This window comes from Rousettus aegyptiacus, unplaced genomic scaffold (genome assembly GCF_014176215.1).
Source record: "Rousettus aegyptiacus isolate mRouAeg1 unplaced genomic scaffold, mRouAeg1.p scaffold_m13_p_6, whole genome shotgun sequence".
Classification (NCBI taxonomy): domain Eukaryota; kingdom Metazoa; phylum Chordata; class Mammalia; order Chiroptera; family Pteropodidae; genus Rousettus; species Rousettus aegyptiacus.
This window is the reverse complement of record NW_023416309.1, coordinates 54084006-54103463: the sequence shown is the minus strand read 5'-3', so window position 1 is coordinate 54103463 and position 19458 is coordinate 54084006. Positions and strand designations below refer to the sequence as shown.

Sequence of the window (19458 nt, the reverse complement as noted above, 5' to 3'; positions counted from 1 at the left end):
GCTATGTCCCCCGGGCCCAGGGAAGACACCTCTTAATTCAGCTTGGACAGCTAGTCCAGACTGGGTGCCAGGAAGGACCTAAGCCTGTGGCAAGGGTGGGGAGCTGATGGGGAATGTGGGGGAAGAGGGCTGGGGGAGGTGGGGCGTTTGGGGCTTCAGAGGCTACAAAGGTGAAACTTTGGGAATTGGGAGCACAGGAGCCCGGCCTTAGTTGGTGTCTCCAGGTTTTTTTTGTTGTTGCTGTTTAATTGACGTGTAATTGATGTGCAATATCCTGTTAGTTTCATAGTGATTCAATATTTATATACATCGTGAAATAATCCCTATAAGTCTAGTTACCATCTGTCAGCACATAAAGTTATTAAATGTTATTGACTGTATTCCCTACGCTGTAGCTTATATCCCCATAGCTTATTTATTGTATAACTGGAAATTTTGTACCTCTTAATCCTTTTACCTAGTTCACCTGCCCCTCAATTCCTCTCCACTCTAGGAACCACCAGTTTGCTTCCTGTAACTATGACTCTGTTTCTGTTTCGTTCTTTAAAATTCCTTATATAAGTGGGATCATCAGTATTTGTCTTTCTCTGACTTACTTCTTAGGATAATATAGGTCCATCCACGTTGTTGCAGATGGCAAGATTTCATTCTTTTTTATGGCTGAGTAATATTTCATTGTGTGTGTGTGTATCTCGATGAACATTTGGGTTGCTTCTGTATCTCAACTATTGTAAATAATGTTGCAATGAACACAGGGGCGCATGTATCTTTTTGAAACAGTGGTTTCCTTTTCTTTAGATAAATACCCAGAAGTGGAATTGGTATTTCTATTTTTAATTTTTTCAGGAACCTCCACACTGTTTTCCATACTGGTTGTACCATTTTATAGTCTCACCCACAGTGTAAGATGGTTCTCTTTTCTCTACATCCTTGACAGCACTTGTCATTTTTTGTCTTTTTGATAATAAGCATTCTGACAGGTGTGAGGCGGTATCTCGTTGTGGTTTTGAGTTGCATTTTCCTGGTAATTAGTGATGTTAAACATTCTTTTCATGTGCCTGTTAGCCATCTGTATATCTTCTTTGGTAAAATGTCTGCTGAAGTCCTTTGTTTATTTTTTTTAAAGTACCGTGTAAGTTCTTTATATATTTTGGATGTTAACCCCTTATTGAATGTGTAATTTGCAAAGAGGTTGCCTTTTTGTTTTGTCGGTGGTTTTCTTCGCTGTGCAAAAGCTCTTGAGTTTGATGTAATCTCGTTTGTTTATGTTTGTTTTTGTTGCCCATGCCTGAGGAGGCTGGTCCAAAAAATATTGTAAGACCCGTGCCAAAGAGCTTACTGCCTATGTTTTTGTCTAGGATTTTTATAGTTTCATGTCTTACACTCAGTCTTTAATATATTTTGAATTTATTTTTGCGTATGGCGTGCGAGAGTGGTCCAGTTTCAATCTTTTGCATGTTCAGTTTCCCCAATGCCTTTTTATTAAAGAGACTGTCCTTTCCTCGTTGTATACTCTTGCCTTCTTTATCGTAGATTAACTGACTACATACATAGGGGTTTATTTCTGGGTTATCTATCCCGTCGATCTGTGGGTCTGTTTGCATATCAGTGCATACTGTTGGGACTCCTATGGCTTTGTAGTGCGGGGTGCGGGTTTTAAGGCAGGCATATGGTGGCACAGTCTGGGAAAGAGACTGGGACAGGAGGACAGCAGGCCTCGCCTGCCACAGGAAGGTGTCGCCTCCCTTTGCCTTTCTCTTCCCCACAGCAGATAATTGGCCACCCGGATCTGTGGCCCAGGAGCCACTTAATTTGAAGGACATGATTCCATGGCAATCAATGGGAGTGTCTAGTACCTACCCCACCTTTAGCCTGTGGGACAAAAGCAGCAAATGTCACAGGCTGCACTCCCAGTAGAATAGAAAACTCTCTTTGTTTAACGCCAGGCATATCTGTGAGCGCGTTACAATCTTGCGGCAGCGTGCCCACCCCTCCTGTTTTTCCTGGGCCGGGTGAGCCTGCGCCCTGGAACCCTTGTGAAGTTATGTGCTCAGGAGCTGGGCTCTGTGTGCGGGGGAGGAAGCCAGCTGCTCCCTGAAAGGGGACAGGTGAGGGTGCTGGGGTGTCCGTGGGCTGCCAGGCCATGGTGCATTCAAGGATGTTTTGTTCAGTGTTTTTTTTTTTTTTTTTTTGGGGGGGGTGGGGGGAGTCTGACTGTCCCCGAAAGCTGCCATGTCCAGCATATGCCACTGTGAGTTGTCCTGAACACAGGGTCTGGCTTTGCTGTAAGAATCAATAGTCCTGAGCAAGCAGCAAGAGAATATTTCAGAAATCAAACCCACCGTCCCCAGCTCCTAGGACCTCAGGGGCTGGGACTTGAGGAAATGGCTTCAAAGAGCATCCTTTCATCCACGCGAAGAGGCGATAGGATTCTCTGCTCCTTTCCTCAGTGAAGCCAGTGAAGGAGACAGAATGATTAAACGGCTGTGGGACAGAGTCATCGAGCCGCTCCGCCGATATCCGGTGGGTGCCCATCAAGTGCCCAGTCCTGTTTGGGGGCTGGTGATGCTGAGAAAGATGAAAAGACAGATGGAGATGAATCTCCATCCCCTAGGACGGCAGTCCTCAAGTTTTTTGGTCTGAGGACCCTTTATCCTCTTAAAAATCAAGGACCTCCAAGAACTCGAGGGTTTTATCTGTCAGTATTTACCATATTAGAAATACAGAGAAATGTTTGACACACTTTTTATTAAAAAAATAAGTCAAATATGTGTTCACATAAACATTTTAATGAGAAAACTAGTGTCATTATTTTAAACGGCTTTGAGTTGTAATTCATATTTGATAAATTGTACGTATTTAGAGTGTATAATTTGATTTTTTGACATACGTACACATCCTCCGAAACATCACGGCGTATCCATCACCCCAGTAGTTTCCCTGTGCCCCTTTTTACTCCTTTTCTTCAGCCCCCCTCTCTCCACCCCCAGTAATCATTCATCTTTCACTAAACATTAATTTGCATTTCATAGAATTTTATATAAATGGAATCACACAGCCCGTAGTCTGTTTTATTTTTTGCCAGCTTCTTTCAACATATACTTTTGTGGGATTCATCATGTTGTATGTACCAATCATTCATTACCTTTTATTACTGTGAATAGACCACCATTCATTTATCTATTGACGAACATTTAGGCTGTTGCCAGTTTTTGGCTCTTATGAATAAAGGGGTCATAAATGTTCATGTACAAGTATTTATGTGGACATATAACTCCTTTTGTGTGAAAACCGAGGAGTAGAATAGTTTATCCTTTAGGAGGCATGTGTTTAATTCTTCAGGAAACTGCTGAGCTGTTTTCCACAGCAATTGCACCATTTTCTGTTCCCACCTGTAGAGAATGAGTGTTCTGGTTCTCCTACATTCTTGTCAGCATTTGGTAGGGTCTGTCTTTTTAATTTTAGCCACTCTAACAGGTAGTGGTATCTCATTGTGGGTTGAACTAGCAATTCCCTAATAACTAGTGATATTATATCTCCTTAACTAGTGGTATTATATCTCCTTTATGTGAATTGCATGTATGTCATTTTTGATGACTTTCTATGGAAATATTTTGCTCATTAAAAAAAATTGGGCCATTTTATGATTGAGTTTTGAGAGTTTTTAAAAAACATATTCTGGATACAAATTCTTTATTAGATACAGACTTGGCAGAGTTTCTTCTTCCCAGTCTGTAACTTGTCTTTTCATTCTATTAACAATGTCGTAAATTGCTGAAGTTTTATTTTGGGGGAAGTCCAGTTTATCAGTTTGTTCTTCGATGGATTGTGCTTTCGCTGTCTACTCTTAGAACTGTTTGCCTAACTCAAAGACTTTCTTTTATGTTTTCTAGAAGTTTTTTAGTTTTAAGCCTTGCATTTAGGACTATAATTCATTTAAATGTATTTTTTAAAAATTATTTTGATATAGTTGTAGGTTAATTTGCAGTTGTAGAAAATAACACAGGCAAATTCCATGTGCCATTTACCCAATTTTCCTCAATAGTAACATCTTACAAAGTTCTGGAAAATGTCACCTCAAGGATAGTTGAAACACAGAACATTTCCATCACTACAAGAAGCCTTTCGATTGTACATTTATAGTAAAACCCTCCCTCTCACCATCCACTCTCCTAACTCCTTACAACCACTAATCCGTTCTCCATCTCTAAAGTTTGGTCATTTCAAAAATGTTATACAAATACACTTAAACAATGTGTAAATTCTGGGGACTGACTTTTTCATGTAAGTGATCGTGTGAATCAACATTCGTTCCTTTTTATTGCTGAGTCGTGTTCCATTCTATGGCTAGCCCATGATTTGTTTAACCATTCTCCTATCAAAGGACATTTGAGTGGTTCCAGTTTTTGTGGAAAAAGGTACTGTAAATAATACTACTTGGAACAATTGTGTGCAGGGTTCTGTGTGAATATAAGTTTTTATTTTCCTGAGATAAATGTTTAGTTTTGTAAAACTGCCAAACTGTTTTCCAGAATGGCTCTACCATTTTGAATTTCCACCAGTGACATATGAATGACCCAGTTTCTTCATGTTCTTGCCAGCATGTGGTGGTAACACTACTTTTTATGTTAGCCATTCCGAAAGGTACATAGTGATACATTCTTGGGAGGCATGGGGCTGCTTGGTGGAATTAAAAGTCAATTATCTTTTAAAGAGATTTAAAAAACATATAGAAAAAATCTTATATGTTTACACATATAGCATCCTTTTCTGATGATTCAGAATTCTTCGTGTACATTCAGATTCTCATCTGGTGTCATTTTCTTTCTGCCTGAAGGACATCTTTTAACCTTGGTCATAGAGTGGACCTGTTGGTAATAAGCTCTTTCAACTTTTGTATATCTGACAATGTTTCTATTTTGCTTTCATATTATATTTTAATAAACTTTTATTTTAGAAAGATTTTACTCATAGGAAAAATGCAAAGATAATAGAAACAGTTCACAAATACCCCACACCCAGCTTCCCAGGTGTCGACGTCTTACAAATGTGATACGTTTGTCAACACTATGAAAGTCCTTACTTTATTGGTATATCCTTGAGTAGTTTTTATGTAAAGTCCTTTTTCTGTTCCAAAATATCACATTCCATTTAATCGTGTCTCCTTAGGCTACTCGTGGCTGTGATAATTTCTCAGACTTTCCTTTTTCTTTACGACCTTGAATGTTTTGAGATGTACTGATCAGATATTTTGTTGAGTGTTCCACAACATGGTATTTTTCTGATATTTGTCTCATGATTAGACTAGAGTTATGGGGCTTTCGGAGGAAGAGCACAGAGGTAAAGTGTCATTTTCATTACATCATATGAAGGCTACATATTTCCACATGACTTATCACTGTCGCTATGACCTTAATCACCTGGCTAACCTGGCGTTTCAGGTTTCTTCACTATAAAGTTGCCTCTCGCCTTTCTGTACTGTGGTCTTTGGAAGGAAATTGCTATGTGCAGTCTGCGCATTTTATTCATGCATTTTATTATATCAGTATGGATTTATGGGTATTTATGTTTTGGCTTGTAATCTAATACTATGTTTTTTTATTTTGTAGCTGCCTTCATTTTAAAAGACATTGTTGCCAGATGCAGAATTCTGGGTTGGCAGGTGTTTTCTTTCAGCACTTTAAGGATGTCATGTCAATGTCTTCTTGCTTGCATCATTTTTAACGATAAACCTACTGGCATTTTAATTTTTTTGATCCTCTGTACATAACATGGATTTTTTTTTTCTGGCTGTTTTTCAGATTTTCTCTTGATCATTGGTTTTAAGCAATTTGACAGTAGCATGTCTCGGTATAGTTTTCTTCATAGTTCTGCTTGGGATTCGTTGGGCTTCTTGGGTGGTGAGTTGATAATTTTCATTAAGTTAGAAAGTTTTAGCTATTACTTCAAATATTCTTCTGGTGGCTGCTTTTCCTTCAGGGACTGCAGTTAACCATGGCTCGAAATCGTGCCACAGCGTATTGATGTGCCGTTTATTTTTATTTCCCCCCCTTTTTTTTTTACAGTGTATTTCATTTTGGATAGTTTCTGTTGTTATGGCTTCAGCTTTCCTATTTTTTTTTCTCCTGCAGTATAAATCTGCCATTAATCTCACCCATTGTACTTTTCATTCATAGACATTCAATGTGGGACTTTAAAAAATATCTTCCATGTCTCTAGTTAACTATTCCATATGTTTAAAAGGTTATAATAATGAATTAGATATCGTTGTCAGCAAATGCTAACATCTACGTCAGTTCTGGGTCAGTTTCAATTGGCCGATTATTTTTCTCGTTGTGGGTCATATTTTCCCGCCTCTTCGCATGCCTAGTCATTTTTGCTTGGGTGCCAGACATTGTGGTTCTTACCTCATTAGGTGATGAGTTTTTTTGTGTGTTTCTGTAAATATCCTTGAACTTTGTTCTGGGATGCAGTTAAGTGACTTGGAAGCAGTTTAATTCTTTTGAATCTTGCAATTATGATTTGTTAGGTTATTTCAGAACAGTGCTCATCCTAGGGCTAATTATTCCCCACGACTGAGGTAATACATTTCTGAGTATTCAACAAAATGCTCCACGATTATGAGTTTTTCCGGTGTGGCAGGTGGGAACTAGTACTTTACTAGTACTCTACTAGTACTCTGCCTGTGAGCATTTCCTCTAATTTTTTTCGAATGGTTCTTTCCCTGGCCTGAGGTGGGTAGCTTCTTCACATGCATGGATTAGTACTCTGCTGAATCTTTGGAGGGGACCCTCAAGAGACCTCTGGGGTTTTCTCTCTGCGCAGTTTACTCCTCTTTGCCCTATAAACTTTCTCTGTTTTGGTCTTCCCGGACTTCCAGCTGCATGTCAGGCTGTGAAGCTCTGCCTCAGTTTCCCCTCTTTGTATCACAGCCTGCAGACTCTCTCAAGGTGATTCTAGGGCTCGCCATGTTTATTTCCTGTTTCCCAGGATTCACTGTTTCTCATTTCCTAGTGTCATGGTCGCTGTTGTTTTGTGTATTTTGTTAGGATTTTTGGTTGTTGCAGATGAGATAGTGAATTCAGTCCTTGCTTCTCCATCTTAATTGGAAAAATCTGTATAGTTAAAAAAAAAAAAGTACATGATCCGATCCTAGACATAGGGATTCTGATTCACTAGTGGGTGTGAGGTGAATTTACAACTTTTTAAGCTCAAGTTTTTGAGTTTAAAAAACAAAAATCGTGACGGCAATAGCAACCAACATGTACTGGTGATTCTTAGGTACTGCCTCCCTCCCCCAGACTGGGAACTCCATGACGGCATGAAAATAATAGTTATTTGTTATACATTTCCTATGCAGTGTGCACATGCCAGCCATTTTGCATACTTTGCATATTTTATTTTTGTAACAAATCATCGATAAAGATATTTTTATCAACATATCACAGAAGAGGAAACTGAGACTTAGGATAAGAAAACAAAACAAAACAAAACAAAACTGTAGCCTTTAGTTATCTTAGGCCAGTTTTCTGATCCTGCCAGAGTGTTACTACATCGTCCAAATGATCCTGCATCCACAAAGCATGTGCTCTGATATTTCAACAAAGCAGGCAGCCGCTTTCAAAATCATTTTCATTCATTATGATTTATTGGGTTTTACGAACTCTGTCCTTGGGCAATTGCTTTGCTATTTGGAGATATCTTTACCTTTCTTGGTTATATATATATTTTTGTTGTTCTTTCGGTCCTTTTAAAGAAAAATTTAAAAGTCAAATTTTCAGTGCAAACTAAAGAACACTTGGAACGCGTGTAAGGAATAAACAATGCCCGTGTACCCAGCTGAAGGAATGGCTGAGCGCCTTTTTACGGACACTTCAGGTGAGACTGAGTGAGGCGCTTGGGATCAGTGCGCAGACCCCGACCTGCTCCATCCGGATCGCTGCTCGTTCCTGTCTTTATTCCAAGCGAGCTCTCCAACACGCTTTGTTTAGTAAAGCCCAGAGATCAGGGCCCCCTGTGAATGGAGCGCGCCCCCACACACCCCAGGGAACAGATGCTCTCAAAGGAGTCATTTAGCTGTTTGCAAAAAAAAAAAAGAGCGCGTTTGGCTACCACGTAGCAAAATGCGCAGTGAGTGAGAATGGGAACGCCTCTGCGGGGAGAACGGGACAGACGCACCGGTCCCAGGGTAGCAGCATCTCGGTTTCTGTGCCCAAACCGGGCACCCTTTACGAAGCGCATCAGGGTTTCCCATCCGGCCTTCCAGCCAAACCCACAGCCGCCCTTGGCCACCGCCGCTCTCACGGGAGGTCAGACGTGACACCTCTTCCTTTCTTTTTTTGTCCAAAGAAAGACTTCACTCATCATGAGTGGCACTGCTGATGTGTGACTCTGTGGATGACACCTCCTCTGCCAAGCCCATTGAGCGAGTTTCGTTTATTCCCATCACGAAGGTCTGCAGTCCCCACGTGAGGCAGCTCTGACATCCCGGAGATGGTGGTGGAGGGTGCCGGAAAAAAGGAATCTTCGAATTCATACGCACACACACCAGAGCGTGGGCATACGTATACTGCTAGTCATCAGATACCCGAACTAGAGGATTTTAGAATTAAAAGTGGGAATCAATTCAGTTTCTGATTTAATGGTAATTTTTATTGTACATTTTTTTTTTCAGTCAAGACATCTAATACTATTATAAAGGGGGTTTGTGAAGTTACAACCCTCTAATCACACAAGTCAGTTCTTCTGGCAACCAGCCCCCATCCTGAAACCCTCCAGGGGCTCACGGAGGGTCACCTCATTAACATAAACTCAGGTGTGGTTGAAAGGGCCTCCCGGAAATAACAAAAGATGCTCCTCTCGTCCCTATCACTTGGGGAATTCCAAGGGTTTCAGGAAATCTTCCAGGAACCAAGGATAAAAGCCAAAGATACGTTTCTTATGATACCGCAGTATCTCAGTTCTTACTCATCCCTCCGATTCCATTCCCCGCCATGGAGTCATTCCAGCCTTCCGCCTTTCCTTGGAACTTCTTTCTCCACTGGTGAGAAACCTGCCTCTCATCAACGATGTGCTCCTGTGTTCGGTTCTAACTTACACCACATAAAGTAACTTGAACTTGCTAACCCACGCCCCTCTGAGAAACACATCCGCTGACCAGAGTATCACATTCATCTGCAGTTGACCCTTGAACGACACAGGTTTGAACGGCGGGTCCACTTCTACACGATTTTTTTTTTTTTTTCAGTAAATACTGTAAATGTAGTCTCTTATGGTTTTCTTAACTTTTTCTTTTCTGTAGCTTACTTTATGGTAAGAATGCAGTATACAGTACGTAGAACACACACAAAAATGTGCTAATTGACTTTATATTCTGAGCAAGGCTTCTGGTCAATAGTAGGCTATTGTTAAGTATTTGTGGAATAAAGAGTTGTATGTGGATTTTTGACCTCGCAGCACGTGGTGGGGGGTGGGGGTGTCAAGTCCCCAGTACCCCAGGGTGTTCAAGGGTTGACTGTACAGTTCTTTTTAGCCTTACGATTTTTACTCAGAGTTACTTAGATTAGCTATTTTCTTCTCCACCCCCTCAGCATTATTTTATTTGTAATACTGCTGGGTTTATTTGTTGCTATTAGTATTCAGTTGGGCTCCTTCCATATCTTGGTTGATTTTGTCTATTTTTCCAAGATAGCGAGAGCGTTTGAAACGCCACTCTGGTTCTCACATTAAGTACTACGCGAAAGAAATAAAAAGTGTTTCAGAAGCGTCTCTCCCCCCTCATCCCTGGCACCCCGTCTCCCCTTTCTCCCTCACCCCGTTTCCATTCATACCAGTCTCTGGTTTAACTCCCTCCCGCTCACTTTTTTATTTTTCCTCACAAATAAGCAGATATATGAGCACATATTTTTTTTGTAGTTCCTTTTATGGGTTGAATCGTGTGACCCCCCCCCCCCAAATTCATATGTTGAAATCCTGGACCCCATTACCTCAGAAGGTAACTTTATTTGGAAACAGGATCGCTACAGATATAATCAGTGAAGACGAGGTCATTAGAGCGCGTCCTGGTCCAGTGTGACCGGTATCCTTAGACGAAGGAGAAATGTGGACACAGGAAGGTCACCTAGTGAAGACGAAGACGGGTCAGGCCGATGCTTGAGCCAAGGAACCACAAGGTTGCTAGCCAACCAGCAGACGCGAGAGGAGGGGCGTGGAACAGCCCGTTCTCATGGTCCTCAGAAGGAGCCAACCTGCTGCCACCCCGATCTCACACCCGCAGTCTCCGGAACTGTGGGACGACACCTGTCTGTGGCGGAAGCCCCCGCCTTGGCGGTATTTCGTGACAGCAGCTCCAGCAAGCTAACACACCAGCCCCTTCCTTTTGCGTGTGACGGGTGCCATTCTACAGGTTCTCTTGCGCTTTGCTTTTCTCACTTCGTGAAGCAGTCCGCGGAGAGAACTTGCTCATTACAAAAAAAAAAAAAAAAAAAGCTCAGATGCATTCGGGGCTTGGATGTGCCGTAGCTTGCCCAATAAAGCAGGTATGTAGTTTCCAAAATGTTGCAGTTACAAATGATGCTGCAATACATGACCTCGTCCAAATGTATCTTCATGTTGTTGGAAGTTTATCTTCAAGGTGGACTTCTGGATGTGGGGTTGCAGGTAGAAAGGCGGGTGCGCAGGCGGTTACTAACAAATATCAGTGGCACCCCCCCCCCCCACAAGTGGACAAGGGCGCCTATTTCTCCGCAGCCTCACCTAGAGGATATATTGTCATGTTTTCAAATTTTTGCCAGCCTGGCAGGTGAGAAATGGTATCTTAGGAGAGTTTGAATTTTTCTAATTATGAGTTTTAAGTGTTTCATTTGTTCGAGGGTCATTGTTAGATCTCTTTTGTGAATTGTCTATTCATGCCTTTTTTTCCTATCGCGTTTTATTCCTTTGCCCCACAGATTTTGAGAGGTCTTTATATAATTGAGAATAGTGGCCCTTTGTTGGTGCTGTATATTCTGAATATTTTCTTTCAGCTTATCAGATGACTTTGTATAACAAATAACACTGTAAACATTATCCATATCTGTCAAGTTTTCCTTTTATTGCATTGGGTTTGGGTCATGAGTAGAAAGCCCTTTCCCGTAACAAGATTAACCCTGTTTAATCTCAGTTTCAATCAGCAGTCTAGATTAGGTCATTGATTAGGAATAGATTACACTGCTCACTGTTTTGTGGGGCACATGCGGGAGTCTGGCCAGCTAGGGGAAGTGCACATTCAGTTATTTATATCTTATAACAATCTCATGTTTACACACCCAGTGAGCAATTGTGTATGATCCACAGATGATGATTCATCGACAGGCCCCACAGCATGGCTTTAGGCCCCAAGGGAGCATGACCACTTGAATCAGAAGGCACATTAGGCTTTTGATGTTAAGACTTGTTCCTAGACAGTGAATAAATGAGTTCTGTGCCGGTGAGCAACTGAGATCAAGGGAAGATTTGTTGTCTTGAGACAGGGGATGAGAGTTAAAGTTTTTTTTTTTTTTTTTTGTTTTTTAACCTTTAGTCTCTGAGTCTGGGGTTATAAAGCTAAGAATATATATTGTTTTTCTTTCTTTAAAAATGACAGAAAATGTGATCTCAGCACTTGAAAGCCACTGTCCTCTTAAGCCTTTCTCAAACTCTTCATCTTTTTCTGCTCCCACCTCCACCAAGTTAGGGAACCCCGGGCCGGGGCAGAATTTTGGTGACTGAGTGCATCGTTTAGTTCTCTCATTCATGCAGTTCGTTCAGCAAATATTGGTGTGGACTTATCAGGCGATTGTGTGTGTGTGTGTGTAGTTTTGTTTTGGTTTTCTTTTCTTTTCTTTTTTTTTTTTAACTGACACCTGCTCCTTGCCCAAGTCCGGTAAGAATCTCGGGGGTTGGAAGCTGAACATCAGTATTAAAGAACTGCCACCCAGCTTCCCAGGTGAGTCTCATGTGCAGCTGGCTGCGAGAACAGCTGTTCCGTATCTTGCGTCTCAAATTCTCATGTGTCTGAAAATGACACAGGAATCTTTGTCAACATGCCGATTGGGACTTAGTAGGTCTGGGCACAGGAAGGGGGTGCTGAGATTCCGCAGCTCTGATAGGCTCCCAGGTGAGGCCCATGATGCTCATGCACGGACCACGCTTTGGTGGCAAGGCTAGACCCCACCAGGAAGTGATCTGTGAATGTGCTTGTTGAATAGTTTCAGCTGTTAGGACTGTTGGTTGCCATGAGGCTGGAGGACCCTTCCCTAGAGGCATGCTGTATTTTCCCCTGTGTTTTGTTTTTTAAATTCCAAAGGCTGAGGGAGGCTTTGGCCGGGAGGCCTGGGGCTGTGGCTCAAGTCCTTGAAATCCTACTCCCTACCAAGGTGTAGCTCAGCTGTGTAATCCACACCTTGCAGCCTCTTTTCAGGAATGACATCTCTCCTGCCCCCTCTTGTTTCTCTCCGTGGAGTCTCAGTATTGTGAGCTGAGTAATTGCAGGCTGGAAGGGAGCTCTCCAGTCCACACTGAGCACATGCTCAGGCCCCCTGCAAGACCCTCCATGTCCCCAGTAACCGAAACAATGAAGGTTTCATCAACATGAAACAAATCCATCAGTACGCCCTGGATTTTCAGGATGAACCCAATGGCCTCCCCTTCAAACAGCTCCTGAGCTGTTCTGCTAGTTTTGATCAAGATGTGATTAGTGGTTAATGGGCCTTGAAAGACATCTTTATTTATTACTGTTACAGATCACCGTTGCCTCGATATCGATCTTTTTCAATTTTCTATTTCGTCCTTTGAAATGGTCCAAGCGCAGTGGGCAGCTCATTGCCTGCAGCATTCGCTTTGTTCCAAGCCCATTTCCTTTTGTAATTAATGTAGTGATATTTCATTGTAATTGTTATTTGGCCCCCTTTTCTTTTAGACCAGAGGGCTGGAATAAATGGGAACATGCCATTTTAAAGGCGGGTGGCAGGTAGAGAAGAGCCTAGTTCGAAACTAAGTTGAAAACTTCTAATGAGACCTCAATACCGGGCTTAATCAGATTTATCCAGAAGTTGCAATTTTTGCCATACCACAGGAGAAAAATGCCACGTTGGATTTGGGAATTTTAGAAGACTGGAAATTTTGTTGATCAGAATGTTATATCATCCAGAGTATTTTTTAGGAAGTCTGTATTTATGTTGCGAAAAGGTGAGTTAAATAATATTACAGTTTAGTCAATGAGCAATGTTTCTGTCTCTGATCCCTTCGCTCAGCTGGAGGCACCCAAGGTCATGATGCCCTTTCAAGGGGCTGAGTCCTGTCGGGGACACGGAGATGAATGACACATCCCCATGCTCTAGGGGCCCAGAGTCGGGGAGGAGAGGCAAATGGATGCGAGAGGGGGGCCACCTCTCAGAAGCAGGTGAGGTTGTAAAGCTAGTCCACGGACGAAAAATGCCGAGTCCAAATGTGGTGGAGCTCAGCATCTTTTCAGAAAGCCCAGCTCAGTCCGGGTTTCCTCCAGCACCAGGATAGGGTACCACTCTTTAGTTTATGCTCCAGCTGGAGGAGTCGGCTTGTGTTTGGGACCGTGCGATTCTGAAAGTACAGGTCTTAAAATGCTAGAGTGATTCCCGGAGAGGGGAGATGCCTGCAGGATAAGAGACATGTGGGGACAGTAGATGCGTGTGGCCCCCTGTGTTTTCTCGGAGACAGAATGCCCGGTGAGAGGCCCCGCAGGAGAATTCCCTGCATTCTCATTGTTCTTTTTCTTGAGAATTCATATGTGTACTTCTCGTTTGATGTGGAAAAGCCGATGGAAGTTATTTAACCTCCGTTGTGATTCTGCTGTATAAAGCCAAACAGACTTCACGGGTGCTGGAAGGGAGCTAAGCCCAAAGGGCTAGGGGAGTTTTGGGGGAAGGAGAGTGTAATCCCAGCCAAGGAGATTGGGGAAGTGTTTTTGGATCAGGGGAATGAGAGGCAGGCCTCGGAGGAAGGCATGACCTTCACAGGTAGTGCATGGGGGACTTGAGACCCAGACGGGGCCAGCGTAGGAAAAGGAACAGTGGTTGCAGAATCCTGGCTCTGGGACGTGGATGCGGGGAAGTGGGAGCAGGGGACGGTGACACTGGCGGCCTTCAGAAGGCCTTCCTGCCATCCCAGGCAGTCTCCGCTTTATTCCGTAGGCGGTATTAGAGTGAGCACACAGGGCGACAGGAGCTTTGGTGGCAGGAGGCATAGCTGGCGTGGTAGAGACGAGGGGGGCTGGGGTCGTGGGGTGACTGCGGCGTCCGTCTCGGTGGGTCTGCGGTGGAGGCAGAGTGCCGACGACTCACGCAGGGAGCATTTACGATGTAGAAGGGCCGCTTGATTCTGTGTGGGGTGAGGGTGGAGAGGGAGTACGGTGGGGGGTGGCTGGCTTCGAAGGACCTGCAGACGGTGAGTGAAGGACGGTGGCAGTAACGGGGTCTTCGTGACGCAAAGGTGGCCGTGAGCATTTTTATAAAGCGCATTCAATATAATGATAAAATTTTGTATTTGGAAAACAAAATAAAAAGTAGATTATAAGTTTTTGACGATATAAACAATAGGGAGCAAAATGCTAGAGTCATTTTAGGGTTGGGGGATGGAGAGAGGGAGTGGCTTGTCTTCCTGGCTGGACAGAGGGGTTCTGCAGAGGGTCCGTGGCAAATGTGACAGGGAGGGAGTAGCCAGAGAGAAATGCAGGGTCACTTTACAGAGAATCCAGTGGGCTGAGGAGTAGCGCTGAGTGGTGCTTGATGCCTGCACGGCTGAAGTTGGGCCGCGGGGCTGTTTGTCGAGGGGCTTCTTCACCTATTTTTGTGCCATGGACCCCCTTGGCAGCCAAGATCGGTGCTCGTAAATGCATATAACAAAGCGTATAGGTTTATAAGGGAAACCGATGATACCAAAATAGAATTACCAAAAAATGTGAAAAATATCATAATATATGTACTTTCAATTAAGATGTTGAATAACAAGCACTAGAAGCAGGTTTACTCATTCATGTAATTTTGGAGTAGTGGCGATGAATGTAAATGGAATTTCGAGATATGCAGCAACTTTAATGTGATGTGAATATTTTTGACATTTAATCTTACTAATATTACCTCGGTTCGCTGCCTACTTTTATATTTACAGGAAACGATCAATTTCAATTAGAGGTTAGGGAAGATACAGATTTACTGTTTTTCCATCCTCATTCACAGGTCCCATGGGTTCTGTAAGCTCAGGTTAAGACACCCTGAGCCCCACAGTCAGCCCACGCCTTCCTCTAGACTCTGGGGAAGCGGGCGCATCAATCATCGCGGCTCACGGCATTAATCGGATGCATCGAGAACAGTAAGCGTGCCCTTTGGCTCGATTCTAGAGGGTTGCAAGAAGGAGTGAGCACAGATTTGTGTGGAGATGAGGGTGAGTTCTGGAATGGAACGTTCTGGGCTGCACGAAAAATTAAGTAGAGTTAGTTTGGGCAACTCACAGCAGCCGTACAGACCCTAATGGCTGTCGGACAAGGAGGACCTCGAGGTGTGTCCTCACACATGTAGAACATTCTACAAGGCCATATGCATTTTGTACGAAGGTTCATATGAGATTTAATATAGAAGAATTCATTTCGGTGAAGGGGTGTTTCTGAGAAAAGCATCGTGTTTCTGGGTTTTTGAGATGTAAGTGGAATATCTTCCGATAACCATGTTCTCATGTAGAGACCTCACCCGAAGTCTATTTTGGGTGCAAAAACGTTGTCCACAGATTGAACGTAATTAAAGTCTCTCTCACTTAAGAGCCTGGCACCTCATTAAGGTTGTGAGAAAATGCCCTGAAGACACTGATTTAAAGAGCGTGTAGAGTATGAAAACGTCATCTCTGCTGCTATGACAAGTGACAGTGGTCACTGGTGAGCCCATTTCTGTGACTTTCCTGTGCAGGCTGGCCCCAAAGTGCCTTATTCCATATGAGGATGACAGTTGTGGTGATGACTCAGGTCCCAACGGAGCTAGAGCTTGGGTGACTTGAACTGTTTTCTCAGGAGCAAATTCCAAGTGGGCCACGTGGTCTGACAATGGAAATCAGACTCATCTTGCAATTTTTTTTGTTTTTTGTTTTTGTTTTTTGGTTGAGTTGGAGCTCAGGGCAAAGCAATGATGTTTAGCCATGAGAATTTCCTGGGATTCAAAGGCCATCTGAAAGTATTACAAAGATGACCGAAGATGTTAGAACGCAGTGTGAGGAAGATGTGTCATGGTGCTTATAGGTAATTGTATTTCCCTCCGCCCTTTTGGTCAGGAGAGCTGGCAGGGGAGCTCTGTATGCATCACTCAGGCATCTTAGCCGACGGCCTCGGAAATCAGACTCCCCACCTCAGCTGTCTGGCTGTTAAACAGAGACCCAAACTATACAAAATTTTAACTCTCTTGTGCAGAAATTGTGAAGTGCACACTTGCTATTGTGTTCTCACTCGCCTTCGAGCAACATTATTGGCATTCTTGCTCAGTGCCAGCTGGGACTTAAACCGTTGAACTGAGGTTGCTTTTGGTGGCCGTCTGTAGGATTCGTGATGAAACTCGTAAAGGTCCCGGGTCCTGTAACAGTTGAGTGTGAGTATCAGTTTCCTAGGGTTGCCACAACTAATTGCCACAAATTTGGTGGCTCAAGACAACAGTTCTGGAGGCCAGAAGTTCAAGTTCAAGGTGTCGGCAGAGATAACTCCTTCCGGAGGCTGAGAGAGAATCTGTTCCATGTCTCTGTCCCAGCTCCTGGTGAGTCCTGGTCTTCCTTGCCGTGTGGCAACTTAATGCGAATCTCTGTCTTCATCTTCACACGGTACAAGGCCTCTCTCCTGTGTCTTTGTCAAATCTCCTCTTCCTTTGTCTTTAGAGACATCAGTCATTGGATGTAGGGCACACCCCAAATCCAGGACGATCTTATCTAGAGATCTTTAACTTAATTGTAGTTGCAAAGACTATGTCCCGTTGAGGTCACATTCACAAGGACTGGAGTCAGGATATGGATGTATCTTTTGGGGGACCCATGTTCAACCACGTACCACATAAGGAAGAGGCTGTGAGGTGTAGGGGCAGAGCATGGACTTGGAATTAGAGTAAATGCTTCGAATTGCAGCTCCGCCACTGCGAGTCTCGGCAAATTATTTAAGCCTCTGAGCTGCAGCTTTTCATCTGTGGTGGAGAGACAATGATGGCGAACTCACAGGCTTTTGTATGATTAAGGGAGTCGAGGCAAAGCAGGTACCTCGTACAGTGCTTGGGACATAACTCAAGATGCGATAGCTATTCATACTGTTTTCTGGGCCAGACAGAGTGGGGCTTGACATGGCTACTCGCTGGGGATTTCTGGTGGGTCATGTGACATGACAGCTCGGCGTCATCTAGGTTAAAAGTGGGGACTCCTTCCCTCTCTGTTCCCGCCCTCCCTTCTGCTGCTTATGAGTGGGGTCGGCCTCTCCCCTGCTCTGCGCGGAGCCATCCGGCCTGACCCTCGTGTCGATCTAGACCCAAGTCTGAGATGTTTGTGAGAAAAACGAAGCTGCGCCCCAGACACAGGCAGGATGAACAGGCCGGTGTCAGGATGCCAGAACGCAAATCCTGGGCTTTGGCCAACTTCCTGTAACATCTCGATAGATAAAGCGCGAAAGACCAGTCAATAGTTTAACCCATTTAGTTATAGCTCAGGGCGAATGGAAAGGATGAGGGATTTCGTGGCTAATCTCCCGATAGAATCATCACCTCTACCAGCTGTGTGACCGTGGACGAGCGATTTAGCCTCTCTCTGCCTCAGTTTCCCCACCCACGCTAGAGGGGTAATTAGAGGACCTTCCCCACTTGGCATGTGGCTCGCATGCCCGATGGAGGCAAAGCGCTTGGTCCCAGGGCCCGGCCCCCGGCAAGGGCTCGTGGTGGTGGTGGTGTTGGTGGTGGTGTTGGTGGTGGTGGTGGTGGTGGTGTTGGTGGTGGTGTTGTTGTTGGTGGTGGTGGTGGTGGTGGTGGTGGTGGTGGTGATGATTAACATCGCGACCAGAATTATTATTCCCCACACTGTCAGAACCGCAGTTCTAAGTCTTTGGAGAGAGGTTTGCTCACTCTGGCTTTAAAAAGTCACAGGACATCCAGGATTTGTGTTTTCTGATGCCTCTCCCATGCATCATTTATGTTGTAGGCCGAGCGTCTTCAGAATTGATAATTAGGCTTCCTAGATTGCTTTGCAGGTAGAAGTGACAGGCCGGATGAATATGGTAATTTATGAAGCTGAGGTGATTAGAGAAGGAGAAATTATAATCAGCAGAGATATTCTCTTTGCTCTAGGATGGGAAAACAGCAGAATTTAACTTTCAAAATTTGGCTTTAGTTTGAGCTTTAAAACAACTTCAAAACTTTATTAGTCCTTTCAGAAGACATAAGAACACAGAAAACAACGAAAAGAGTTCCTTACATGCCAGCATCAAATGAGCCTCAGCGTCCATTAAAAAGAAGGGACGTAGCACTGATCTAGGTGTTCTGGCTTCTGCCCGCCCTCTCGGAGTTGACACATGATGTAAATGTCACTTGGTCTTTAGTGTTCACACTGCCACCGCTGTTACTCAGTGCCTCCGGACCACGGCTCTGCTGGACTCGATGTTTATCATTGTTGGGTCTGTCGTTGTAGGTTTCGACTACATGGGCAGCCATGAACAACAGTCTGGCGCTTTCAAATTTTATCCGAACGGTGTTGATACACGTAAATCTACTTCGTTTTAGCTGCTAAATGGAATTCTATTATACGACTAAACTGTAAGTTTGCTTACCCATTCGCCTCCTGAGGGACATTTTTGTTGTTGCCCCTTGTGACTGCCGTAATGAGCCCTCGGGTACGTCGCATGCGGCAATGCTCGTGTGTGGAACTGTTCAGCGAGGTGGCATTCTTGGAGTGCGGGAAGTTTAAGGAAGCACGTCTTCAGCTTTATTAGGAAGTGACAAACTGTTCTCCAAAATGATTTTGCCATAGTTTGCACCTTTCGTCTGAGAGTGTGGTCGCATTCAAAAAAAAAAAACCTTAAATATTTTTGCGAAATGGAGGAAATGAGTTGAGGAAGCATGCATTTAACAAAATTTGAGGAACGACATCACAAGTCTTGCATTTTTGACTTTCAGATAGCATTCTGACGTTTTGTCACATGTAACGTGTGTGCATACCCCTAGTTTTACACCTCGCTTCGATTTTGCTGGACCTGTAATCCGAATCTTCAACCGTTATGACTTTTGAATGTGTTTTCCATTTAGTGCTAAGATGCTAAATGCGCCTTAGTAAATTCTTCCAGTGTTTGACTTCAAAGAGAGAAGTGCTTCATATTAATAAAACAAATCTGGACTGTACAAAGAGCTTAACCCTTTCACGGCCAAACTGAAAGAAAGGAGACGATGTGGGGAGCAGAACTAGATGAAA

General features: G+C 43.7%; 1 long non-coding RNA gene across 1 annotated transcript in view; it reads left to right on the top strand.

Moving 5' to 3' along the window:
* LOC107512999 overlaps window positions 1–19458 on the top strand; it is a 200120-nt gene that overhangs the window by 409 nt on the left and 180253 nt on the right. The window lies entirely within an intron of this gene.